A 23,851-nucleotide genomic window follows, 5' to 3' on the forward strand; every position below is an offset into this window, starting at 1 on the left:
GAGATTTCAAAATTGGGGACTCAGTTACCCGGTCCCTTCCCCCTCTCCTTTTATCCTGCTGGTCTGGGCCGGATACGGGGATCGGATTTCAATCTTACAAGCAAACTCTTGTGGGATTGGGATCTGATGGACACAGAACTTGCATCCTTGGCAGCAGGGACTCCCTCTTAGTTTACGTATTTAAGTAAACCACCCCCTTTTGGCATGTTAAGAATATTTTGGCTATGAGTTGTTATATATTTAAATTCGATCACTCTTCTGTGTAGTGAGTAGTACTTTAATCTTTCTCCTTTCGTTGGCGCCGCTTTCTCTCTCTTGTCTCTTTCTTCCTTCTTACTTCGAGATTTATATTTTTTTTAAATTTTCAACCTTCCCCCCCCCCAAGATTTTGAACTTGTTACTTACGATTTATTTAACGTACAACTCTGATCTGAAATTACCAGCTGAGACGTTGCAAGACACGATTCATGAATGGAGTAGATAATGATTGGGTCCTCCATCACATTTGGACCTATCGCTGAAATGAACAAAGACTTAGTATTTGACGACAATTCGATTACGTTCTTTCACCGTCGTTCCTCTTAAGTTTTTTTTTTTTTTTTTTTTGTAATCCGTTGGTCACTTTCCTTTCTGTTTTGGTTTTCGATTACCTTGTAGTTGATCTGGGCCCAGAAATTGTATTTTAGGTTATCTAGTTATATCTTTAGAAATGCTCTGTGTTACGTGCCTGCCTTCCAAAGTTTTTTTTCCTCCATGATTTAAGCACGAATTGAATATATAAAAGTGAAAAATTTTATAGATGCGCGGTATTAGGTAGAAAAGCGATTTTCTTTTTCATATGTAATGTCGGAAGTCATTTGTTTTGGGACAATGTTTGCAACCTTGTAAAAAATTTTATTATTGGGGTGATTAATTTAAATGTGTGCGCATTTATTGAATATAAATATATATATATATATATATATATATATATATATATATATATATATATATATTAAATATAAATATATATATATAGAGAGAGAGAGAGAAATGAATACGTCGAAATGTATATGTACTTAATATGTGAATATGATTTTAAAGTAAAAGTATGATATTAAATGTATTATGAATATATGTAAGAGCGCTCGTGTCTGTCCCCCTAAACGTGTATTGGTTGCTATAGTTTACCAGTAAGTTCTCCGACGAATGTAAGAATGTAGATTTTGTTAAGAATACCGCCGTGCACTTAAGTAATTTTCCTTTTCTTTTGAATAAATGTAAATGGTACCTTATGTAATTATGTAATGGCATGTATTGGAAAGTAACGGCAGGTCTAAACGTAACCCACATCATCATAACGAATATTATCCCTGAACTACCAACCTAAAACCATTGTGGAAAGTGCACCTTGAATCCTTCTCACCTTCATATGTATCCTGTGACTTGACCAGTTTTTTTTTTATCCTCAATTTAAACCTTTATACTCCGTATACCTGCGGGAGATCGTTTTTAAAATCCGAATCATATACAAATATATACGAAAGTGATCCTAAGGAAAGGTCTCATGACGTGTCCCTGTGTTAAATAAATAACTTAAAACTAAGCAAATAATAAGTTTGGAAATGGATCGTCTAAGAGGAGAAACATCCTCTAGTGAAAGTTATTTTCTCAACATCCCTAGATGGTAAAGCGTCGTAATGTGCGATTGCAGACATAAACTGTTACGACTTACAAACCAAATATAGACGATAAATGGTTTTCGTAAACCGATAGTTAGATATATATATATAGATATATAAATGACCACAAACTAAGTTAAATGGAGCGAAATGTTTTGGACACTACGACTAGTGCGTGATTTGTGATTTGAACGCTCAAAATTATTAATATTTTATTACCCAATGTGAGGTAGAGACTCATATAAGTTCTGATACACCAAAAAGTTTTTTTTTTCTTTTCTTTCCTTTTTGTCAATTTTTTTTTCAAGTGAAATAAGTGTCTTTTTGCGTATGTCGCAAATCATAATTTGTTTTAGCATGCCTAAGATATGATACATGTAAATAATTTTTTTCTCTTTCTATTTGTCAAGATGATTGGACATATAAAAAATTACTAAAATATAACACTATGTACTCTATTGATATATAACCAAGAACTTGTGCTTTTAATATTTTCTTCATAATTATTTGTTTGTCTTTTCTTTTCACTATGGATGTAATAAATTATTTGTATCTTTGTAGTTAGTTGGTTTCCTTTAAACATATATACACTGTCCTGAGTGAGTGAGCGTGTGAATGCATGATAGATTTAATATAAGTAATTTTAGTGATATCATTTGTTGTATTAACATCTATAATATATGTGTCGTGTTTTAATATATGTGTTAAGGTAAATAACCTAGGTCATGAAGGACCGCTACTAATGGTTTAAATCGGCTCTAGGAGTGAAACAAAAATAGCAGGATGAGCCTAAATACGACATCTTTCTTCCAGGAAGTTGAGACTCCTATTGATACGAAACATAAATTTATATTGATTTGATAGGTTTGATTTTTTTTTTTGGCTAATTCATATGTGTGGTCGATCCTAGAGAACAGAGTCCAGATGCTGGATGGAAATCAATTACCGGTTGGAATAACAGTACAAAGAATTAAATTTCACTTTTCTCATTCCCAGGTCTAGGTCTGGGCAACCCCATGATCGTGGTGCCTGGAGCTAGGCCTGGGTGGTATGAGGGAACATGTGTCTATTTCGAAGCATTCCAAAATTGATTAGTCGTTAATAACATTTAGAATGATTCATCTTTCAACGACTTTCCCGACCTTTTACTATATTTCCGGAATTATCCAGTAATCTGTTTATCATTAAAATACCCTATTTCTTTTCTTTCTTCTTTTCCTACCTCCTTCTTTTACCCTTCTACTTTCTTTTCTTTCTTTCCTATTTCTGAATGAAAGAAAACGGAGTCATGACAGAGTAGTCGCTATTTGCACGGTCAATAAGTTGTTTCGATGAGTTTTCTTCGGGAGTCCGATATGGAGTAATTAACGATAACAAGAAAGTTTATTGAAATTTACTGTATTGGAAAATAATCATGACTTCAATTAGTAGATGATGTTTTGTAAATCGTCGTCGTAAAAGAGGATTAAATTGTAGCGACTTCTCTCCAGTACATTGCACGTTATTATTATATTTTTTTTTCGTTTACTTTGTTTTCTTTCAATATTGGCTAACCGTGACATTATCTGTTGCCCTGGAAACGGCGGTTTCTATGGCAACGGACTAACGTTTTCTTTCAAACGAACTTAGAAAGCACCTTCGTAGTTGGTGTACACACCTTGAGTTTGATTTGGGGTGAGAGCTCATTTAATGCAACGTTGTTCTTATTACGCGTCATATAGCCTAGGTGTTGAAAGGAACTCTAAATTATAATGTATTAAACCAACAACTCAAATACACAGATAAAAAAATGTATTTGTTCTACGTAAAAACGTAGGTTACATGCATAAATCCTGTAATTTTTGGACTTAATATATGGACTATAGGTGATATCCTCCAGCAAACATATAACTGGAAATGCATATATTATAATGCTTTCCGTATAAGTGTTCATTTATATGTACACTCATGTCCAAAATGATTGTAGCATATCTATAACTGTCTTCTGGTAAGAATATAATTTCATAATGATTTTGCATGGTACTCTGAATACTGATACTATGTGTATAATCGGGATATGCATATTTGTGGTAAATTTCACAAAAAAAAAAAAAAAAAAAGAATTATATAAATACGATAATTAGAATGAGTAAAACAAAATGTTGCTAAATGGACAAGAAAGTTTTATTTTCATTTTATTCTTCTTATTTACTGCTCTTTTGACATGAAATTTGCCACATACATGTCTTTGCCGATTATACACATACTAAGATTATAAAAAATACCGGACGAATTCGTTATCAAATTGTATTCTTACAAGAACATATTTATAGATATGCAATAATAATTTTGGACATGAGTGTACTTTCCGTATGCAGGAAAGAATTGTATATAGGCGGCCAGGATCTCACATACAAATGGACGGTTTAGCATACAGTTGACGTATTTAACATAGTATACGTATGTAATATACAGAAGATTGTCAGATGTCAAACATCCTGCAGTGCCATGATGTAACATCTAAGCGAGAAAAATTCAGTACTTATGTGACATATGGATAACATATGATCCATACGGATTTGGGTAGTAAATATATGGTTACCGTATATATGCACAATATACCGCTGTCCGAATAACGAATTTCTCTCAGTGTAAAGTTGCAAGATCATTGAATACTTCACAGTTTTGTCGGATAATTTATAATTTAATTAGCACGTGAATACGTAACCCTAATGAACTTGGAAAATCATTGATCCATTCATAATTTTCTTCTATGATTATCGTTTTAGTTAATATTCATAATTATGTGACACTAATTCACTTAATAAAATCATTTACCTCTTTCCATTTTTATTAGATGATTCTCACTTTAATTAATACATACAAACGCGTAACTCTAATAATGTACAACATGATGCGGCAGATATAACAGTTTATATTTCAAGATTGCGGTGAAGAACAAAGCTTTATCCTTTGTATCTGGTGGAGTATACGAAGGCCTCTTAGCTTCTATCCGGCCAAGAGCTAAACAGCCTAACTTTACAATGATAAGAGACGCTGAACCCAATAATACACCACTAAGTTCTCCGCGAATTCCACTAATTACGAAACCATCTGCTGGCTGAGAAATGCTTCTGGGCATTAGCGGTTCCTTTTCGCGAACAAACACTAGAGGATTCAGTAGCTACAGACTTCAATAAACTTTGATCTGGGAAATCCTCTTTGCTGCTTCTAACATCATGCTGAAGTAGTTCTGATATACAAGTTACCACGGCTCTTATCAAATTTCCATCAGTCAACGTTTGTTAATCGTAACAACGTTCATTATGTTTTAATTAAGTTCTTGTTAACCACATACAACACTTAATTATTATTCACGCAAAGGTTGTATTAAGTTGTGAAAGGTAAAAGCTTTCTTTATTAATATACTTAGGTATAATTTCTATTTTTGGACCAAAAGATTCAATACATTACAATCAAAACATTTCTTTTAGATCTTATATTTGGAGAACTACATACAGTGTGCCAAACCCAAACTATAACTTAACTCAGTATGATGTGCTTATTCCATAAAAAATACGAAAACTAGACTTAGGGGTCGTTCAAAAATGTTGTGACCCCTGATCTAAGAACTAATTATTGATCAAGATCTTAATCTTTTGATCTATTTCTTGATCATTCTTAAAATTCTTCTTTGTTATTTTTGAAAGAAAAATTAAAATAGAATCACTATTCAGACTGAGTTCTTGTGTTTTTCATCACTATACAGCACCAAGATCATGAAGAACGAAACTTGTTCCAAATCATGACCAGGCCTTGAATCTGGTGCAGCTGGTGGGTGCAACGGCCACCAAGCAAGATCAGTATATGCTTTTTTCCACCATACTAACTATCCTTTAAAAGAGTTGTATTAGCGGACCACATCAACACTTTCGGTAATTGACTATTAAGACGAACATCTGAGCATTATAGACAGACGTTTCTCCTGTTCCTTTGAATTTGGAAGTCTTGTAAATAATGTGAAGATGTGGTGACATATAGGAAAAGTTTGAATAAAGAAAATGAGAAACAGGAAATTCCACACATATTATTATTATTATTATTATTATTATTATTATTATTATTATTATTATTATTATTATTATTATTATTATTATTATTATTATTTTCTACCTTTTTGGCAAGCCCTGGGACTAATGAGTTTTTAAGGTTTAGGCCTGGAAATGTTTCTTCCAATTTCTCGATTTTCAGCTTTCTCTTTAAACTCCCAATATTTTCTCCTATTTTTCAAATCATCGATCACTTGTGTTCTTCTTTTTCCTATTTCTCACTTTCCTTCTATCTTTACTTCTATGGCTGTATGAAGAAGACAATTTCTTCGCAAGATGTGTCCAATCCAACTGGCCTTTCTACGAAGGATGGTGGCTAGAAATGTCCTCTTCTCTTTTATCCGTTTTAAAACATCTTCGTTTGTAGCTCTCCCTGTCCATTTTATCTTCTCCATCTTCCAACAACAGCACACTTCGAAGCTCTCTAAATATTTCCTCTCTAACTTCCGTAATGTTCAAGTCTCTGAACCATACAGTCCAATGCTCCATATAGGCCTATAGAACTTGACCAGCTTCTTCTTAAGTCCAATATTGAGCATCCTAGTTAAGAGTGTTTTTTTCTTGTTGAATGCTTCTTTGGTTATGGCAATTCTCGACCTGATCTCTTTGGTGCAATACACGTCTTTCCTCAAAATACTTTCTAGATATTTGAAATGATCGACCTTTTCCAGTTCCCTTTCTTTTACTCTGACCCGTAAGGGCGCAGTTCCACGTGATATTCTCATGACTTTCAATTTTTCGATGTCGATTTCCATCCCATATAATTTTTCAGTGTCAACAATTACGCTACCATTTATAAAGGATACACAAGTGATTTGTGTGAGTGATCTACTTAAGGATCGTGTGTAACTTAATTATCTAATACAGCTACTGGAGCCACTAAGCGGAGAGTTAGGGCCGCCCGTTTCCTCTTGTGTAGTTAGAGAAGTACATACGAAATCTAAAATTGCGAAGCTACAATAGAGATTAAAAATTAGGAATTGGGTTTTGGTATTACATGCAGACTAGACTGAGTAATTGCAACTACATTATAGGGAATAGTCACTTGCACATGTCAATTAATTGAAGTAAGCGTAAGTAATTACCCTTGTCATCTGCGAGGATTGCTCAAAAAGTAATGTCTTATTTTTTGCTCCTTGCAAGTTCAATATATTAAAGTGTGATCTCTCTTAGTCCAACCGTGATGATTCCTTAGTGTATATGCAGAGTATCACGTTCGACTGATAAATAGTAGCAGAATAGCAGCTCATAAAGCTGGAGGGTGTGTGTGAAGCTTGTTATATACAAGAGTTACCCAGATAATTGATTTTTTGGTGTGCGAGAAAGACTGGAACATCTGCCCTGGACAAGAATACCATTGGATGGAGATTAAAGAAAATCATGACCTACGAAAGGGATGAAGTTGAACTGTGGGATCTTTCTCGTGCTGGGTGTCCCTCCAAGGAAACGAATCCGGACCCGCTAATTGGCAGAAGCACTGTCAGTGACAATCTTGGTTATTAGAAGATGCATGCAACGTGGATTCCTCGAAACTTTATGCCGAATCGCAACAAGCAAAGACAATCAATGTGTATTGAGTTGTTGAACCATTTTAAAGGGGAAGAAGAATATTTTTGTTTCGTTCCTTAAACAATGAGGAGGTATAGGCAAACCATTACCAGCCAAAAACAAAGAGACAGTCGATGGTGTTGCATTCACAAAATATTAAGAAGGAAGTTCAAAACAACAGCCTCTGCTAGCAAAGTCATGATTACTTTGTTGTGGGACATGGCTAGCTTGTTATTCTTATTGTGCTAGCCAAAATATGAATCAGAAAAAAATACATTTATACTTTGGAGATACTTGAGAAACGCTACAAGAGAATGAGACAAGAAAAAATGTGCAGGTTGTGCTGCTTTTGCACGACAATGCAAAGCCACACACGAGCCTGAAGCAATATCTACATTGAGGTTCACCCCTCAGCCCTGATTTCTCTCCTTCAGATTTCTATCGCTTTGGGCCAAGTTATCCCATCTGGTCTTTTACCATGTGTTCTACTACATCAATTCGGGTCCCTTATTGCCGGTATGACTGCTGAAATGAGTTCTCTCATTACCTAGGTATAATGTCGTTGACACTTGAGTGTCGGGGATGTCTTCCTGTACTTCTTCTGCAGGACAGTCCATGCAGTCCCTTTTTATCTATTGGATTCTTACTGCCTGACATTTATGATGTTCACAAATATTTGCTCCCAACTGTAATGCAACTGCTATTCGAAAAATCTACCCATACCGAAATGAAGACCAAGAGGGAACGAAGATAATGCTTTAAGCCAAGTTCCTGCTTCTATTGAAAATGCAACAATTAGTCTAGCCTTCTCTTCTAGGCTGTGGTAGAAGTGTGATTTGAAAATAGGTTTTTCCCACTTGGATTGCTTTGCTCTAGTATTAAATTCGGGTAATTCAGAGCCAACTAGTAATTACCAAGTGGACGAGCAATCTTTAACCTCAGAATCGATGTGAAATCTTATATTCGGTTGGAGAAGTGATTCTATCAGAGATTCGGAACCATAGAATGATGCCAAAAAGGCAGGAATAACCAAATATATAGCTCGTTGGATGCCTAATCCACCAAACCCACTGGCAGAGAAGCTTGAAGCCAGGTGTTATTCTCAAGAAAGCAATTTAGAATATATTCCAAACCAGATTTTACGGTGTTATCAAATTGTTTTAGTAAATCTTCCTCCTTCCATGAAGGTGAACTTCGCACAAAATATAGTAATCTTGGAATAGTAAATGACACTATTCTCTACTAAATAACAAAATTTTGCTAAGTTCCCTGATTTCGAAGATTTAGGTTTTACTGCATAAATTAATATCACGACTTACGAATGTACACCTTCGTGTATTCCAAAGGAGGGGCATTACTCTCTTACTTCTTTCAATCATTAACCGTTCCAATCTTAACCATGTCGGTCCCCCCGTCCCCCACAGGAAACATAAAATATGACCGTATAATTGTTTCTTTACAACTTTAAAATCAGACTGACAAATTGAAAACTGTTTACATCATAAGGGGATGATCATAAATGGATGATGCTCTGTAAACAGTTTTCAATGTTGCCATTCTGATTTTAAAGTTGTAAAGAAAAGATAATATGGTCATATTTTATGTTCAATGTGGTGGACGCCGGGACCGACATGGCTAATCGTGCCCCCTTATGACTATATGGTTAGCGCGCATGTTTTCGGCACTGGCGATTCAAATTCGATACCCGGAGAGAGTTCATGTAGTTCGAATTCCAAGTCAAGCTGTAGGTTCACGTCTCATATAGTCTCGCTGCTGAAAGGGACACTAATCTCCAACCAACCAATCTACTACATAATGTAGCATAAAGTAGGAATCCCCTTACAGTACGCAACCCATCAGACATTCTTCATGGTTGGGTTGCCTAATCTTTAGAATGTAACTCGTGACCTACTGTGTAAGTTCCAACTCGACCAACCAACTATAAAGTAGGAATCCCCTATCAATATGCAACCCATTACACTTTCTTTATGGTTGGGTTGTCTAATCCTTAGGATATATCTCGTTACCTTTATAATGCGGGAGACACGGATTTGAGTTGAGTTGATTTTAGTTTAGCGTCCCTTTCAACAACGAGGCTATATCATGGATCTACACTTTAAGGTGGAATTCGAACTACATGAATTCCCGCCGGGAATCGAACTCGGGCCTCCCACTCCAAAGGCGCGTACGGTAACCGCTTAGCGAAGAAGGAGGTAGACCCTAATTTGATTCCCGGCGGAAGTTCATGTAGTTCGAATTCCACGTTAAACTGTCGATCTACGTCTCATATAGCCTCGCTACTTAAAGGAATGATAAGATCCAATTCCATCAATCAACTTCAAGTAATAGTGATGATTGGGATGCTTTGAAGCAAATATGTAACCATATTGCATCAAAATCAATTAATGTTTACGAAAGCTGTAGTTGAAAACTAGTTCGTTATCACACTCGGTACATGTGATTATTTCGTGTATTCCCCAGCCCTTTTTCAGCCTTAAAGTATAGAAGATTTCAATTCAAAAGTCCAAAGAAAACACACACCAAGTTTAATAAGAAATAAATAAACTTTATGCAAATTATCGTAAAACAGACAGACAGACGCACAGATGCACATTGTGTAGGATTCCGAAGGCTCAGTTCAATAATACCCTTTCAATATTGCTACAGTTTTAAATTCAAGAACTAATTTAATGTTGGCATAGTAATAGCTTAAGGAACACCTACAAGGCAGGAAGATATATAAAGAACTTGTTACATCTCTAGCTATTTCTCGGTAAGAAAAAAGAATAAGTTAGAAGCATTAACAATGGTGCAAAGAAAAGCTTTCAGAATCAATATAGTCGCTTTTTTGCGGGCTTTTGGATAAGAGTAAAGTTGGAAGTTGAGTTGAGTGAGAAAATAAACACAAAACCTTGTAACTTAAATTGAACCCAACAACACAAAATACAAACACAGAGACACACAGATGCCTTTTTGTTGTTTGCTCAAACTATTTCAATTCGAATCTACGCATAGAAACTCTGTGAAGACAAGAAAAGCTCCCCCCCTCCCTACTCCCCCGCCCCGAAAAAAAAATAATGAAAAGAGAGAGCGGGTGAAAGAGGAGTCACGTACAGAGCTTCCTGAATGGTTAATGTCAGCGTTGATTACGGCAAAAACTGTCTCCATTTTTTTTTATTTTGTACGTGTTATCTGGATCACGCTTTGCGCGTTTTAGATTTCGCTACAAAACTCAACCTTTTGCTGCTGTAATGTGCAAAACGTAGCAGCAACCGACTTTACTGTGCTCAAACGAAAAAAAAAAAAAAAAAAAAAGAATGTCACTTCGAGAGCAGTGTTTTGAAGATAAAGTGAGAGCATGTCTTCACTGACTCATAAAGTACGATATTTAATTACTTTAAATAAAATTTTGCAAGACATGTTCGTGGGATAAGAGGATAAATCATTTAGAAAATCTTGAGAGGAACAAAAAATAAAACGCTATAGCAATAGATCTTGTTGTAGATTCATCGCTACAGAAACAAAAACCTTTCATTTGACCTTACTCTGCCCCATACTAATTCAACAAGGACTATTGTTACACATGCCGCTAAAGTTCACCTTCATGTATACTTTTAGTGCCATGTTCTTCTTTAAAGTGGTCATAGATATAGTTTCAGTATGCTCTCCGAGTTTAAATACCTTATGTTTAAATTTATTTTCTATGCGACAAACGTGTTCTGAATGTCTTGGTGTCTACGTTTCAGTAGCATGCTAATCTTTTTGCTGTAGAAGGGTCTTTATTTATTTATTTATTTTTCTATTCATTTATTTATTGAGACTTGCTGCAAAATATACTAAGTAACCTACAGATTAAAGAAAATATTACCGCAGTTCGAGTGAAGTTTCGAGTCAGACATGTAATGATGATTCCCTACACTTTTCTTCGTACGCATTAAGTCCATTGAGATAATATAAAGAACTAGAGATGCTCTTCTTGTCTTGTCTTATCCTCTATCGAGGAGTTTAGGTTTAAAGCACAGATTTTTTCATCCCAGTTTGCCTATGTACACTTATGTCCAAAATTATTGTCGCATATCTATAAATATGTTGTTGTAGGAATATAATTTAACAACGAATTCGCCCGGTATTTCTTATAATGTTAGTATGTATATAATCAGCAAAGACATATATGTGGCAAATTTCATGTCAAAAGACCAGTAAATAAGAACAATAAAACGAAAATAAAACTTTCTTGTCCATTTAGCAACATTTTGTTTTACTCACTCTATTTTTCGTATTTATAATTTTTTTCCTATGAAATTTACCACAAATATACATTTCTCCATTATACACATAGTAGCAGTATTAAAAGTACCCTGCAAAATCATTATCATATTATATTCTTACAAGAAGACAGTTATAGATATGCGACAATCATTTTGGACATGAGTGTATCACTATTGAGCTTGATGGTTCCTGGTGTCAAGTCCTTTGTTGAATACCTTGAGCGCGAACACTGGATTCTTCTTTTAACCGAAATTGAAAGTAACAAATACACAAGATTGATTGTAAAAATGTAAAAACTTTATGGGATAAATTGATTTAGTATTTTTTTAAAATTATTTGTCGAGAAAGTTTGAAATCCACGATTCTTTTTTTTTTTCCTAATCTCCTATCAAACTGTTGGAGGAATCTGATATTAAACTTTTTTTTAAAAAAAAATCAAATTGTTTCCATGTAGAAACTGTAAAAACACATGTAAAACTCTTGATGTATGGTTGTTAAAAGCAAATTGAGATTCATTGGTATAGTTATGGAAATATTTAAGCATTTTATTCCATAAACTTGTCTCGATTTTTGTTAAATAATTCACATTGAAATATCAAGTGATTAATTGTTCCAGTTGATTTACCATACCAGCATATATCTGAATCTTCACAATTAATCTGCCATGCTCTTCCCTATGTCGCAGTGTTGATTCGAGCGGGTTCTCGATTGTAGCATTCGATTTAAGATGTCCTCTCCCAAGATGGCGTATTCCACAAGTTTTAGTCAGCTGTACCTTTTAGAAAATACCACACTTACTAATAATACAGTGCTAAGTTATCTACGCGTTTGCTATATACTTCGGTATTGTATTACTTGTCATGTTTTTCAGCGCTATGCTCTTGTGGTATTTAACTAACAAGTAACACTTCACATCGTTGCTGCCGGTCTGACGCTAAACTATACATTTTCGGAAAGCACTAGTCCTAAATAGGATAACTACACAGTGCGACGGTCAGACGTTGCCGCGTTCAGGACTTATGGAGCGTCAAACATTAACATGGGGTTTATGAGAGTTACAGGAAACGAAGAAGAACACAAGGTTTGTGACGTTTGAATCGACGTTGTCTGATTGAGCACTTGTTTGCGTAAGTTAAAGGGTACAATCAATGTGCAAATCGTCGAACAGAGCATGAGAGATGCAAAGAGTGCGCTCACAGTGTGCACACTTGACGAACGGTAGTTCGCCGCACGTGAAGCACACGTCACCTTCGTCGAGGGAGTCAAAGCAGTACTCGTGCGGAGAGATCCACATTCCCGGCTCCTCGTCCAGATAGCCAGCCTTGTGGAAAGCGTACCGGATCAGGTTCTTGAATCGGGGTGCGCTGAACTGGTAGAGTGAAAACGACTGTAGTGCCAGGAATCGATCGCGATGCCAGATATCCATGACACTGTCCATGGCCAGTGTGTCGGTCACAAAGCGTACAAAGGACTTGTACTGACGGAAGAAATGCACATCTAAAGGCTGAATCTTTCCAGTGCAACCACCAGGAATCAGTCTCTTGTGCAACGCAACGTCGGCAGGCTTCAGTGCGTTCGATAGATTGTCGTCCTTGTTCAGAGTCCACGAGTCCAATAGCAAAACGATCTTCTTCCGATCATCAGGCATGCTTGGCCAGAACACTTGCTCGTAGAAGTCCTTAAGGTCGTCCCTGTTCATGTTGGACGTTTTGCCAGCAAATGATTTGATGTTCGGTGGATCTGCAGGCTTGTTTCCCGGAAACTTTCCACTTGGTTCCGACACCAGTACATACATCGGCCGCAGAATCTCTCCGGCCATGGTGATCACGGGCATGATCATGTAGCTGTGGGTTGTTGCGCTCATGGATCCCACAACCGCTCGCACGACTGTTGTTCCTTTGGTACGGAGAGTGCGAGTACTCTGCAACAACTTCTTGAAGCTACTCTGATCTGCATTGGCAACCTGCGTTGGTGGGATGCTTTCGCTTGCAATGAGCTCGCGAGTCGCTAATACGAAAGCATCAGCCTGCTGCTGCAAGTCCAACTCTTTCAGTTGCCAGGTCCTGCCGACCCTGTGGGTGATTGCACGGTCCACGATGTTGTTGCGCTTCTTGAATCTGTACACCCACGACGGTGATGCCTTGAACTTGAGACTCTTGTTAGGGTCCAGTTCATTAGCTGTTTGCCTAGCCCAAATTCGCAACGTTCGATCGTGAATGATAGCAGTGTGCTGTTTCTCCGCGAACATGCCCCGAACTGCCTCATTGATCTCTGCCATCAGCGTCTTCTTGTCATCTTTGCCTTGTGTTGCCCCAAAGTGACGTAGCACGCCAATGTTCCGAATATACCTGAACTGATTCTGCAGAGTCGAGTGGGTAGCACGACCGGTCTTTGTGTTCCAAGGCCTACCTGTTTTTGGATTTACCGTCCAGTAGGCATAGGCTTTTGCCTTGTACTCGCGCCACTGCTCTGGTGTCATTTTGGAGTCTTCTGGAGGCTGATCCTGGAACTTCGGCTTCTTCACAGGAGAGGGCAGGTATTCTGACGCTGATGAGCCAGATGCGGAAGACGTATGAGACTGCTGCGATGACGAAGGCATCTCTGCATCCTCCTGCTCTTGGTCTTCCTCGTCTCCAAAATCCATGTCTCCGTCCCCCTGGTCACCATCACTGTCACCGAAGCCGAGCGTACGAATCTCTTCAACGACTTCCATCCCGCTGGTCAAAAGAGACTTGATGTGTGCCACCATCCTTTGCTCTTCCAAATTTGGATTGCGCTCATTTGTCCCGATCTCGGCCACCAGAGCCCAAACGACCACTTTCGGATCCATCTTACAACGCATACCTAAAAAACACAAAAACAACACAAATGTTAGCACAGAGTACAAATGCAAGACGAATTAGCATGAAATAATACGACTGCTACAACACAAATGTTAGCACAGAGTTCAAATGCAAGACGAATTAGCATGAAATAATACGACTGCTATGGTTACTCTCATAAACCCCATGTTAATGTTTGACGCTCCATAAGTCCTGAACGCGGCAACGTCTGACCGTCGCACTGTGTAGTTATCCTATTTAGGACTAGTGCTTTCCGAAAATGTATAGTTTAGCGTCAGACCGGCAGCAACGATGTGAAGTGTTACTTGTAAGCTTAATTCCTCCAATGGTGCAGATGTAAGCGAAGTAGAAGTTAAGAAAAAGGATGGAGGGCAAAATGCCAAAAAACTACCGTAAATTTTGAACAACAGCAAATGTTAAAATTTTTACGTTATCCACTCTACGCTTTACGAAACTAAATCGGAAATTATTATTTTTAAAGGCCAATCGTAGCGTCTGTGATTTTTAACTAACAAATTCCACCAAAACAAAACCTATTATATATACGAAATATAAATTTTCAATTTGGTAGAATCTGCTGCTAAAGTGAACGTGAACCCATTTTCAAATATACTTTCATTTTCAAACCCATTTTGGACAGAATATCGAGAAATAAGCCGTTTTATTCTTCCTTTTAACAGTGAGTAAGGATTACTTTATGCAGTAATTTTTATCATAAGCAATTTTTAACGTAGGCAACATAGGCCTACTCTCTCGACAACCGAACAATTGTCTTGCCAAGATGTCACAGAACACTTGTACGCAGTGATGTATTAACGATTTTGTTTTGGGGGGGTTGCTAACTTTCGGGGGGGGGGGGCTTTGCCTGAAAATGTGAAAATTCTGCAAGATATTTCATATACTTTACTATAGTAAGTAAGATTTCGGGGGGGGGGGCTTAAGCCCGGAAGCCTCTCTAAATATGCCACTGCTTGTACATTACATAATTTTGGCAAAATTTCCAACAACTCATAAACATATTTATTGTTCAATAAATAAGCAATCTTTACAATAGTTTGTCAAGACTATACTCAAGATATTAGTCCTTACTAACATTTTTACAGTGTAAATACAATGTTTACTCCATTTTCACCCAATGTTATATCAAGTACACAACCACGTTTTATAATTAGGTGTTGTTATAGGGTAAAGAAAAGAAAATGACTTCCCCTTGAAATATTATAAAATTCCAAAGAACGTTGATTTTTTTCGTCGTACAATTTTTCCTAGGAGCACAGACAATCAACAATAAAACAGCCATGAATTACTATGGAGCCTTACGTGAAAAACACCTCTTTATCCTTTTATAATATGGCGGATCAACTCGATATACGGGAGTTCGATAACATCAAAGATCTCGCGTCAGGGGATCTCCACTTGTTTAAATTATCTCAATGATGGAGTCAAAGGTGACGACTTTTTAGTTTCTCAATGAGTCTCAGGCAAGGTTGTTATAAAATATAGGATCTGCCCATTTTCATCATATGAACTCAGTGAAGCCAAAAAACAATCTCTGAGCCGGCAGGTCTGATTGGCTATTCTCGTTTCCGCCATGATTGTTGGCTCGAAACATCGCAATCTTAGTGGCGCGGAGCGGGCAGAGTGGGTGTGGCGAAGCTGTGACGTTTGACTTCACGTTTTTGTTGTATGGGTAGATCCTCTATTTTATATTATACCATCCTTGGTCTCAGGCGTCGGCACCAACGTCAAATATTCCTTTATTATCTTTATTCAGTAGATCCAATACAGCAATGGTCCCAAAATTCTTCCTGAGATGCGAGAAAGACTATCAAGACTTTCTGAAATAAAATAAACAGTGAAATTATTTTTAACTTATAAAGGCTTTTAAAAATATGACGCTTTCCTAAATTTTATATTGAACAAATTCCCTAAACATTAAGATTTTGTTTGTAAATTTCAAACGTATTTAGCAAGATTGGTCAAAATAAGGTGACAGAAAATTATTAAAATAATAATGATTACAATCAAACCTTTAGTACATCTGAGGATAATTTGAATGAAAATAGAAAATTATTCACCTGTCTTGTATTTACGTGAAGCATTTTACATTTTTTAGGAACATAAATTAACAATATCAACACAAGCGGTTCTAGAAGGTAAAAACTGGGGGAGGAGGGGCAAACCAGAACCCGAACTATGATATGTATATGATGAGTTTGCTAAAAACTTTTAAAAATATTGGTACAACTAATAGCTTCAATTCTTTTTTCACTCAAAAAATTGGTGGAACTAGATCCCCTCGGGTAGATCTACCTCTGAACATCAAACACGTTTTTTTAAAGAAAATAATTATACAAAATTACATCCACGGATTATTATTATCGTTGTAATGTTATATCGCTCGATCCTCGATATGCTGTAAACTTGAAGATTTAGGAGTTTGATTTCTAGGCTTTCACCATCCATGACCATGTAAGCCCATCAAGTATGAGAGATGGCGTCCGTTGGCGATCGCACTATTCGGAAGGGGATTGGAGAAGGAAGAAAGCAGCCTGGATCTTATATGTCAGGTACCATCCCGACATTTGTCTGGTGTGATTCAGAAAAACCCAGGTAAACCTCATTCAGGATGGCTGGTGTGTAAAAGTTTTTTTTTACACTTTTTCGACCGACTGCCCCCACCGGGAATCGAATCCGGGAGCGCTCGCACCGAAGCCGAGAGCGTTAGCTACTGCGCTGCGCGGGGCTACTGTAAACCTGAAGAGTCTGAAAAGCATTGATAAATCAATATTCAACACATACAATATGATTCCTTATGTAAAATTAACCTGGTTAATTCCAACGAGGGAGAGTGGTGGCTCAGTGGTAGAGCGTTCACCTGCGGTGTTTGGTGTCCCTGGTTCGATCCCAGCTCGATCTGTGTGAACTTTGTGGTGGACAAACACCGTGCTCGTGGGTTTTCTCGGGGTTCTCCCGTTTCCTCCCACTTTCTTCATTCCGCCATTTTACTCAATTCCCATAGTCACCGTCTCTTTAGCCTAACCGGCATAAGCGTGGGACGTAAAACTGAAAGATTTCATTTCATTTTTTAATTCCAACGCAAAAATTTAATGGGTGCTTAGCATCTATTAAATACCTCTAATGTCTGCTTGAACCCCAGACCGCCTTTGCATGGAGTTATGAAATAGAGTAACAATTTATATATTTAGTTTTATTTGTGGGTGGGGCACAGGGAAAGGTTGTTTACCCTCCCAGCTGTAAAGATATCATTGCTACAAACGCCTAATGAGAGAAAAATTAAGAATTTTTAGTCTCTGCCCACTGCCCAATTCATGAACACCTCCATTTGGCCTCACTAATTGAAATAATTGAATAGTTTTCGTGATAATGGTGTTTTATCTAGTTGCACTACTTAGCAGAGGCACACTACGGGGGGTCGACTGGATCCGCTCCCAAAAACTTCTTAACTCCACATACATTTATTCACCTTCTCAATAAACCTATACTTGTTTAACAGGGAAATGGTTGCTGAGGTATGAAAATTTGATCTGTACTCCTTCTCTTATAGAAACAATCTATTGCTATCATTTTGTTCCCTGAGAATCCATGTGGAAGTATTTTGCAATTACTTGTCATCTTTCCGTGTGCAGAATAATACCCATTCAATACTACATGGACGTAGTTTCTTTATATATATATATATATATATATATATATATATATATATATATATATATATATATATATATATATATATATATATATATATTGGACTCCTCGTGACAAAGCTTGGACCTCCCTCCCAACAAAAATTTCTGAGTACGCACCTGGTCCTTAGTAAAGGAGGAGCTACTATTGACAGAAAACTGAGAGTAGCCTTCGCAAGCAAAGTATAAAGAAATGTTTGGAAATAGAATTCACAAATAATCAATATTGGAAGTTAAGGAGTTTTAAGGCCATTCAACTTTATAGGCATCAGAATAGAATAGGGTTCTCCGCTTTGGAATACGCGGTTCATGTGATGCAGAGCGATCCTTGGAAATTAGAGCTTGTAAAATTCAGAATCTTTTTCAAGTTGGCGGTTGTTTTAGATGCAAATTAATTTTCGTAGAAAGTCTCTCCTTCTCCTTCTCCAGAACCACAAAACTCCTTTTCTGGAACAAGCAGTTCTGCTCTCACCCCACACTGCCAAACCATCATCTCGCTTTGCGAGTGACCTTGGGTCGTTTCCAGTTCGTCAAAAGCCTCCGAGCGATGCAGGTTGGGCCATCGCCAAAGAGCGGAGCACACCAAATTCCTCTTATACAGTAACTCACGAAGGCAAGCGAAGTGCTATGGCACAGATTAACAGGACGCTGTTGCTTTTCTGCATGTAAAGTAATCTTAAATAGTAAAGTTTATGTGAAGCGGAAGGAGACATTATAACAGCTAAGGATTAATGCAGCTTTGTAGGCGCCTGCGACACTCCTCAGCTTTCAAAATGGGCCGGGGGGTTTGGAGGGGGCGTGAGACCTTATTTAGCTTGAATGGATATTGATTGTGTGGGAAGCATACGAAAAAGGAGTGAAAACTTGCCATATTTTCTGATCCAATATTTAATACTTAAAAACGGTTTTAAAGGAGCGCTCGCGACGATGAAGATTGATGAGAGGCATGAGAAAACGAAGTCTAAACCAAGCCCTTTATGCAAAATGATGTGGGTCATTTCTAAGGACATTGTAAAAGAAGGTGGGGGAAGGGGAGGACGACTCGAGCCTAATGGGTGCTTGTTATGTCGGAGCTAGAGCCACTATTTTGAATACAAATTCGTAACATGTTCAGTATCTCTCAATAAGCAGTATTCTCATGCACTATGGAAGCCAGTGATTTTTTTTTTAATTGGCAGATTTCATGGCATTGGTTTATAACCAATTAATAGTAATACATAATTGTTTATCTTAATGAAAAAACGCATAATATTTCATGAAAGTCTGATGTATTTTCTAAAGAAGTCTAATTGTGAAATAACTTCTTTAAAGTTGATAAAGCTCCCTCGTGACTAAATGGTTAGTGCACTACCTTTGGTGTGGGAATCCCCGGTTCGATTCCCGGCAGAAGCTCATGTGGTTCGGTTCCAAGTAAGCTCTAGGTCCACGTCCCATATAACCTCGTTGCTGAAAGGGAACACTAAACTAAAAATCAAGTCAAGTCAAATCTTTAGAGTTGGTGGTTGGTTCATTGTTTATTTATTTATTTATTTATTTATTTATTCACAGAGTTTCTTACAACATTAAGCCAATTGTCTGAAACTGGACAACATAACAATAACAGATAAAATAAAATAAAAACAATAAAAATAAAAAAAAGAAATACAAAAAAAAAAGGAAGTTCACCTCTAAATTTGCAATGACCTCTTTAGCTGTGTTCTAAAGTATCGTTCAGAAGTAAAAATATTACATCCTGTTAGCAATGTATTGTAATCATGCGCTACTCTACAAAACAACGAGTGTTTTACAATATCGATAATCTAGGTGTCTCGTAAGTTAGTGGGGCCGCGGTGGCTCATTGGTAGAGCGTTCAGCTCCAGTGCTTGGGGTCCCTGGTTCGATCCCAGTCCCCCACCAAGTGAACTTTGTGGTGGACAAACACCGTGTTCGTGGGTTTTCTCGGGGTTTTCCCGTTTCCTCCCACTTTCTTCATTCCACCATTTCATTCATTACTCATCATCAACGTCTCCTTTAGCCTAACCGGCATAATCGTGGGACGTAAAACTCAAAGATTTCATTTCATTTCATTTCTCGTAAGTTAGCAAATTAAGAGAACGCAATTTGCGAGGAAGAACTCAAAAATTAATCTGGGATAGTAAAAATTCAGAATCAATTTTACCATTGATAATCTTATATAGGTAAATTAGATCTGCAGTTCGGCGTCGTTTGTCTGTTGTACGTAAGTTCATTAAAGACATTATTTTTTGTCTCGAGTTGCCACCAACCCTGAAATTCTAAATCTAACTATGGCTATAAAGAAGTTTAAGACCGAGTCAATGCGTGATAGGTGAGTACATACTGTCATATTCCATACACATGAACAATATTCAATGATCGGATAAGTATAAGTCCCTTATAAAACATTGTAAGGGAAGGGAGACTTTGTATTTTCGGAAATCTATAAAGTAGACCAAGTAATTTCATAGCTCTGAATGAGGTCGATGAGACGTAATCCGTAAATGAGAGATTTTCATCAAACCCAGCGCTTAGATTTTTCCGGTATGTATATCTGAGGACTTTATGATGAGACAAAAAAAAAAAAAAAAAAAAATAGATAGTGTAAAACATTTGTTGGGGTTTAAAAGTAAAATCCAGGTAGTACACCAGCTACTTATCAGCAGTATCTATGTCAGCCTGCAGTAAATAAACATCATCTACAGAGTTAATGACTCCATAGAGTTCACAGTCATCAGCAAAGAGTAGTATATATAGTGAAAAGAACGGAAAGATGCTAGGTAAATCGTCCATATAGAGTAAGAATAAAAGTGGACCCAGCACGCTCCCTTGAGGGATCCCAGATAAGACGGGACTCAGTTGAACGTTAGATCCGATATTCACGGGCTGCAACTGGGAATCAAACCCGGGTCTCCAGGGCCAAAGACGCGTAAGGTAACCACTATAGCCAAAGTTTTTCTTAAAGTTGAGTTGAGTTTATATCCCCCCCCCAAGCAGTAGGCTCCATTGAGATGAGTGAAAGGAAGCACATTCCACTTAATGATTTCAAGGAAAAAAGGAAAATGTACTTTTTATTAGGAAGAATGTATTTGAGTTGTTTTGAATTTGCAATTTAACGTGGGATCTGAATTACATGAGCTCCTGCCAGGAATTATAAAATTTCGATTTTCTCGTCCCATGATCTTTTTTTCAATTTGAGCTAATGAAGACAGTTCATTATCAAAGAACTAACGAAACAATAATATGGGAGGAAACGGGAGAACTCCAGGAAAACCCACGAAGCTGATGTTGCCCATTGTAAACTCACTTCACCTGTGATCCCTTGCATAACAGGTACGAAAGGTATAGTTAAACATTTTCTTAACGGAATGAATTCACTGCTCTGATCCTATTGATGTCAACTCCGAGTGGTTGGTGCTATTGTAAAATCTTTAAGAAAGTACACACCTCTTTTCATGAACATCTGACAACAGGCCCGTAGCCAGCCCAAAAATGTAGGGGCGGCCCGGTAGAAGTTGGGGGCGATCTAACCATATTAAAGTTCATTTGCAAGCCTACCGTGAAAATTTTAGAGGGACCAGGAAAAATTTAGGGGGCCTGGCTCCCAATGCTCTCTTTGAATTACAGGCCTGTCTGACAATTATTAAGAAAACTACCGGCAATTGTTTTCATTTATAATAATAATAATAATAATAATAATAATAATAATAATAATAATAATAATAATTATTATTATTATTATTATTATTATTATTATTATTATTATTATTATTATTATTATTATTATTATTATTATTATTACATTATTTTATATTATATTATGAAAATAATATTATTTTCAAAATAATATTATTATTATTATTTTGAAAATGTTTGGAATCTGTCTGTTGCCATTGACTAGTATCGACCCTAAACCACAAAGGTAACTTTAGGTCTAAAACAAACCACAAGCCATGTTTCATAAACACACGAAAGTTTTCTATGTAGGCCTAATTTTTTGTAAAAATACTTTAGTTTTACTTAAATTGTGTTATTCAATTTTTTCCTTGATAAATTTATCCTTAAAGCAGTGATGCTCTGAGAGAAGGTTTATGTGATATTGCATCGAAAACGAATCAATCTCACAAAAAGCAAATTTTGAAAGAGTAGGAATTAGATTTCTGGGCTACTGGCATCTATGGTAATGTGAGGGGCGGATCCTGGGGGTGGCGATCGGGCAATTGCCCTCCCCTACAAGGGGAAACTTTCTTATTTTAAATATAAATAAAACCCATCCCACAGTTTGGAGCTCTTAAGCTGGATCGCTAGACACCTTTAGGGTAAAACTTTCTCACTAGATGGCAGAGCTCATTGCGATACATGCGATGTTGCCACATGAGTTACGGATAGAAAAGTGTTAGGCACGGTCGCATTTTATACATGATTTACAACAAAGAGAAATGAGAGCTTTTATTTCCATTTTACTCAATACTGCCTGCTTTAAAATATGAATTAATTATATACTTTGATCAAAAGTGATTTTTAACTTATGAAACGTTATGTGTATCTTTCAAACTAGATGTCTTTATGGTGCAGATTAAGAATGCCTATACTAATACAAAATCATTACATAAATTTCATATTTTGGACAAAACAGACTCTCAGTACGCTCAAAAATGGTGTTTTATAAGCCTAGTTGTGATTCTTGGTGTAAAACTTATCTCTACTTTAGAGATTTAATATATCATGGCTAAAATCCCCTTGTTTTTGGTCAAAGAGCAACTCAATTTGCATTTAGGGGGAAAACATATAATTTCTATGGTAATAGTTTCTTTAAAAAAGGCAGTTAAACGTTATACATTTATTTATAATTAGATGCTTCTACGGTGCAGATTAAGGATACGTGTACAAATAGAAAATCATTACCTAGGTAGATAGGACAAAACATATTCTTAGTATGTTCAAAAATGTTATTTTATAGGCGAAGTTGCAATCCTTGGAGCAGCTTTACTTTAGGGGCTTAAATATCATTGCTAACATTCCAGAGTTTTTTGGGCAAAATTCGACTCAAACTGCATTTAGGGATAACAAAAACTACTTGCATGGTAAAATTTTCTTTGCAAATTACAAAGATATACGTTTATCTATAACTAGATGCCCACATACAATAATAAGTATCCAAATACAAAACAATTAAACAAATCCGATATTTTCAACAAAACAGACTTAGTTCCTTCAAGCGTGGTATTTTGTCAGTTGTATTCCCGTGCAAGCATTTTGTAAGTTGTGTTCCCCAGTGCATATATTTTGTAAGTTGAATGCCTTAGTTTAACTTTACTTTAGATGACATAATTATCAGGCCCGTATCCAGGGGGGTCTAGGCGGACCGGCCCCCCCTAACATTTTCACCGTAGGCTTGCAAATGAATTATAATATTGATGGATCGAGCCCCCTCTAGCTTCAGCCGAGCCCCCTAAAATTTTGGAGTGGCTACCGGATTATGGATAAACTTCCAGAGTTTTCTGGACCAAACATGGCCACATTAAATGAAAACTATCACCAACTTTTACTAGGTTGCTTACTTACATACAGATTTGTTCCACAATTCAGGTGGAATGAGGAAACTGAGATAGGGCTAAAATTCCAGAGTTTTCTGGACCAAACATGGCTAGGTTAAATGAAAACTATCACCAACGTTTACTAGGTTGCTTACTTACATACAGATTTGTTCCACAATCCAGGTGGAATGAGGAAACTGAAGC

The sequence above is a fragment of the Thermobia domestica genome, chromosome 1 (assembly GCF_964235325.1).
Source record: "Thermobia domestica chromosome 1, izTheDome1.hap1.1, whole genome shotgun sequence".
In the NCBI taxonomy this organism is placed as follows: domain Eukaryota; kingdom Metazoa; phylum Arthropoda; class Insecta; order Zygentoma; family Lepismatidae; genus Thermobia; species Thermobia domestica.